The 5,696-nt window shown below is 42.9% G+C and overlaps 1 pseudogene; it reads right to left on the bottom strand.

The window, feature by feature from the left end:
- Nucleotides 1–2,604: 2,604 nt before the first annotated feature.
- LOC119361492 lies at nt 2,605–4,887 on the bottom strand (annotated as a pseudogene).
- Between the last annotated feature and the right edge of the window lie 809 nt (nt 4,888–5,696).

Here is a 5,696-nt window from a genome sequence, read left to right as displayed (position 1 = left end):
CAGACCGGCATCGAGACCGGCACTGAGACTGAGACCAGCGCTGCCTCGGGGAGCGGAGCCGGTGTAGAACCGAAAGCAAAGAGGCAACGGCTTCCTAACAAACTCAGGACTACTAGACTGGTGGTCACGGAGGTGGACGACGACAATTTTGAGCCAAAGGCGCCCGAGGAAGCGCGCTCGTGCTACGGCAATCAAATTGGCTGCATCGTACGAATAACCGCCACCATCAACGATGAGAAACTACAGAAGATAGATAATATGAGGCTCGCCTTCAGCCATAAGACCGACTTCTGCAGCATCCAACAACCGAGTGATTCTCTTAATGATGGATCCTATGTCCTACACCACATTCTGGAGTACAGACGGGATCACCAGAACCTTCGCATGTCACCTAGATCCGGTGATGCCCATATTCTGCAATGGGCAAAGGACATAGGAGATATCGAGGATCATTGACTTCGAGCTGAGTTCTATAACATCCAGTGCCAACTTGCCCAAATCATCATCAAGGAGGTCGTCGCAAAAACAGGGATGTTCTACGGAGAAGGACAAATGTCGCGGGAAGACGTCCGAACATGTGTAGCCTCTCAGCGTCTCGACATGAAGCCTTTCACTAAGCTCAGGGACTATCTCCGTGACATGGATGGATGGCACGACATGGTGGAGTGATTGTTGATATATGATAATGTGTCCATTTAGTCCATACTTCCTGTATGACAAAACTTTGAGTTATGCACGGCGAAACTTTATTTGTGATGTAATTAAACCGTCCTCCTCCTCGACTAGCGAAGATCACTCTAGTTCATTTTGGGTACGATGAACTTTGTTATTTATGCTTATGATATGTTGTTTCTATTTTTGCCAAGTCTGTTTCTTTCTGTTGCTCAACTATATATGTTGCATATCATCGACTCATGTGACGATGTAGGTGCATAGATCATCGATGGCGAAGAAGTGCTACGCCGGGAGTATATATATGACGAGTGGCCGGAGTGTCAGGCCCAGGTGTACCGGTTTCTGGTTTCCGAGCGACAGGCAGTGGTTAGTTTAGGTTCACGCTAATGCGAGAGAGGGATACGAACTCATGTACTGCATAGTTCCGCTCTCACTCAAAGTGATAGCTCTTCTCGCGTATATCATTGTTTAGATGGATGACGATGTATTTGCAAGTAATCGAGACCTGTATCTCTATTTTCGAGATGATGACGAGAGACCACTTTGTGTTGGATGATGATTATGATGATGACATGATTTGATGAGACTAGTTGTTTGTATGTGTATGATATGCTAAAGATTATTGTATAAAGCCTATTCAAATACAAAACAAATATGTAGGAAAAAAACTAATAAAACTAGTAGTAGCGAGGGGAAAAAGTTAGCAGTAGCGCTGCCTTACCAATAGCGCCTCCCTGTAAAAAGCGCGGCAGATAATATCAGCAGCGCTCTTCTCTAGAGCGCGCTACAGCTATCCATGTATAGCAGTAGCGTGGGTCGACAGGCGCTACTGCTATACGTTAGTTGTAGCGCCTTATCAGTAGTGCATCGTCCCGCGCTGCTGCTAGGCTTTTCCCTAGTAGTGCAACTCTGAATTTTAAGCGTGCACATGTATGAAAAATCATCTCAGCATGAAGCATATTCTGTATATGAAGCATCTGACAGGAATATTATGTCCATAAAATGGTCAATGCATGTTTCCACACCTTTCTCGGAGACACTACATAGAAGTGTGCAATATGCACTGACCTCAAGAAAAGACACAATAAATCATGTATTGGAAGTCAAGTTTTGGAATTACCTAACAAGGTTTGGTACAGGAAAAATGTACTGGACATAGTAATATGTAGCATATGTGATACATCTTCAGTAAAGCAACCATGTATTCTGGACACAAACTTAAATCAAGGCAACTTTACCTTAACAGCTTAGAAACGTCACATTTATAGTCCAAACACAAAATTGAGCAGACCATCCACAAGCATGCATATCGATAAAGCAAAATTTTAGTAGATGGAAAATACCGATGCACTACATCGGCTATTCAACATGGCAAAAAAAATAACCATAAAATTCAAACATCCCACTGGGCATTCCATGGAACAGCAGTACCGAATTCACTAAACGAACATCTCAATCCTCGTTACATCTTTTAAGCCTCTCCGTACCTTCAAGGCCATACCTCAACATCCACAAAGTATTGAAGTGGAAAAGAACATTTTTTGTCGTCACATTTATGTTAGGGGAGAATCATTTAATCATTTGAGGGAAATCTACAAATTAGAAAGGAATTCTACTTTGAGCAAGACATTACAACAAACAAGTGGTGGGAAAGCTCGCCAAGAATTTGTTTTGGCGATTTAGCTGCCTACTCGGCAAAGAAGTAACCACAAGGCAAGAGAAGAATCATATGGCATTGCAAAGTCATAGATTTTCCGCATTGGTCAATACGACTCACCAAAAAAAATTGTAATATTGCATGAGTGAACGAAAACAGAAAACAATGGTTCAATTTAAGCTACCACACAATCTCTGTGGAAATATAGGTTATTTCTGTCCTTCAACAAATTGATTATGGTATAACCCTAAATGAAATCTACTATCAAAAGATCATACCTGAAAAAGTGAGTAACAAAATTTTCCTCAACAACTATAAACACCGGAAACTGAAGAATGTCAGGGAAGGACAAAATCTTCACAGGATGAAAAGCAACCTAAACTTGTTAAATCAAAGGAAGGCCTCACCTTTCCCAGAGCAATTTGGGTGCGTAATCTTTGACGCTAGTACCTATTATGTAGATGAATTGCAATTCCTTGCATGATTGCCCAACACAAGAAAAGTTGTACCCCACTCTGCAAAAATGCCAGACTGTGAGTTTATAGTCTTTAAAATTTGGGATTAACAGCAAAGCAACAAACCAACTTCTATAAAAATATCATATACCTGCTTACTTGAGCAATCAGGCTATCCCTTTATCTCCCAAGTAAGGCTAACAAGAGCCATTAGCATTGCTAAATAGTGATGGTAGATCCACCTCAAAATATAGCAGCACATTATGATCAGATGGGCATGCTTTGGAGAAGAAATTGATTTTGCCAGATCTAGAGAACAAACTAAATAGGGCCTTGCCGGAACAAAACAAACAGATGTGTTGATGCCAGATTTGAGAGCCAAATAAAGAAATTTATTAAAATTTGAGCACACTTGACTAGACAAGTTTCAAAAAAAGAATTGCTTGAATGCCGCAGTCTACAATTTTATATATCAAGTGATGGAAATTTTGATCCTTACCAAGGACGGATATCTCTTCCATTTACAAGCAACACATTCTCCTGCAAAGCAAAACTTGTGTAGAGGAATAATAACCAAGCCTGCAATGTGGAAACATAGTCTGTTGATCGATTCTGTCGGACAATGAAGTGATGAGAAGAGGAAATATACTCAGGGTATGTGAAAGTACTCAACAAATACCTGGTACACCTGAACTGTCAATGCTGGAAGGCACCCATCCCATACCCACCATCTCAGTAAGAGGAGAGTGGATGGAAACAGCAGGGACATATAGGCAGACCTATCGTGCCAATAGAAAAGGTTAAACCATCTAGATCGTCAGGCATGGCATGGTTTAAAGATTTGGAAGATAAAAAATGTTAGCGAGCTTGCAATATTTCGCTAACAAAATACAATTTGAACTGAATATGGATAGTAACCTTACAGAACATTGAAACATAATTACCAGTGCACAGTCCAACATTGTATTTGTCTGTATCAACTAAACCAACTGTATCACATGCAAAACGGGCAGGAGATTTTCAGTTTGCATGACTCTGAGCTTGAACATACAGACGTATAATCTCGCATGACTCTGAGCTTGAACATACAGACGTATAATCTTGATAGTTCAAATTTAGCTTCCATACTTGTCAGCAGTGTCAGGGCAAGAGTGACCTAGGCCATATCGCTTTTATAAATGCCTAGCATAAACCAAAATTTATGCAACACAAATAGGAACAACCATTAGAAGTTTATGTTTCACCACAAAAATCATTAGAGTTCAGAATGCATTAATCATCATATCAGAGGTCGTGAAGAATATACGTAGATAATTTTAATTTATTCAGTTTGTGATGCCATCCTAGAAAACAAAATACACACACAATACCTAAAAGAAAAACATAAGATTATTACCATATAATTGATGTACTCGTCCTTCACTTTGAGCTTATCCTCCTTCCTTGCCACCCGCACATTCACAGGGCCAACAAATTTCTTAAGGAACTTCCCTAAAGGTTCAGACATAGTGGGCTTCAACCCCAACTCATAAAGAAACAACTAAACTTCAGCCCAGACAAAATGGGGGGCAGGGAGGAAACAAAATGTAACTGACCATTTCCTTTTCTTGGGATAAATGCAGCCACGTCGCTGTCTAGGATTGGTCCTCCTCGACCTGCACATATGGCAACATAACACAAACCAAAACATAAGAAAATGAGCAAGATGGAGAAGTTGTGCATCCGAGGCCTAGATTGGGGACAAATTACCCTCCCTATATTAGATACCAAGTCCTGAATTCTATTGGTAGAGATTCAAGACTAATAGTGTGCATACACAAGGAACACACGTTCTAGATATTGAAATGAACCCAAGCAGAAAAAATGCATGACCTTATTTATGAAATTTGGACCATAATGTCTCAGCCAGCATATGCTCCTAAGAAAGAAGGCAGATCTAGGCATAAAAAGGGTTTTATCCGTGAGAAACATTTTGACAAACACATGTTGTGCAGCTTGTTCTACTAATCAAAGCAAACCAGCAAGAGGAGAGGACCAAAATCAGCAACCTGCAAACTGAAGATGGGGCATCGCATCTTGTCCAATCAGCTGGGCATCCATCTCTAGCATCCATGGCCGCCCAATGAGCGAACATACATATTTCAGAAAATAAAAAGATAACTTGTGGAGAGGAAGGGGATTAGAAAGAGGAACTCACGAGGGACGTGCAATGAGAAGAGATGGGGAATGAGATGGCGAGCGCCGCTGCCCTTGCGCCTCCCACTCTTCCCATCACTCTCCTCCCTCTCCTCACGCCCAACTCGACTACGACCCCGCGCGCTGGCCCCTCCGCCTTGACCAACCGCGCCTCCCGAACATGATATCCATCGCGCCGCCATGACCACAGACTCCTCCTCATCCTCCTCATGCATCTGCCATCACCGCAGCCACTCCTTCTGCCAAGCACAAATGGCGGCGTCAGGAAGTTGAGGGAAAGAGGAGGTAGGGGCGGTGCCTGTGAGGGGATTGGGCTGGAGGTGGCGGTAGGGGAGGAGGCGGGAGTCACGGGGAGCCGGTGAGGGAGAGGCCCAGGAGGCGGTGGCGACAGGGCAGGAGGCGGGGTCGCGGGGAGGAGGTGGTGACGGCAGGAGAGGAGGCGGGGGGGGGGGGCGTGGGAGGCGCGGGTTAGGTTAGGTCGCTGCACACGCTGCAACGTTGCTCGCCTTTTCTCTCTCACTTGCACTATTCAACGCTGCTCTAGCTCGCACTATTCATGGGCGACGTGGATGGCGCGAGCCTGTCTAGCACTCTAGCAGGGTTTATATGTTCAATTACTACTACAAGCATGGAAATTAAACTAACTAATTTTTTTATTTTTCTTAAGGTTTATGAAACACACAAGAAGAAATCTAGAAAAAGAAACTAAACTA

The sequence above is a fragment of the Triticum dicoccoides genome, chromosome 2B (assembly GCF_002162155.2).
Source record: "Triticum dicoccoides isolate Atlit2015 ecotype Zavitan chromosome 2B, WEW_v2.0, whole genome shotgun sequence".
Lineage (NCBI taxonomy): Eukaryota > Viridiplantae > Streptophyta > Magnoliopsida > Poales > Poaceae > Triticum > Triticum dicoccoides.
Note: the sequence above shows the minus strand (reverse complement) of the source record. Positions and strands in the feature narration are given on the sequence as shown.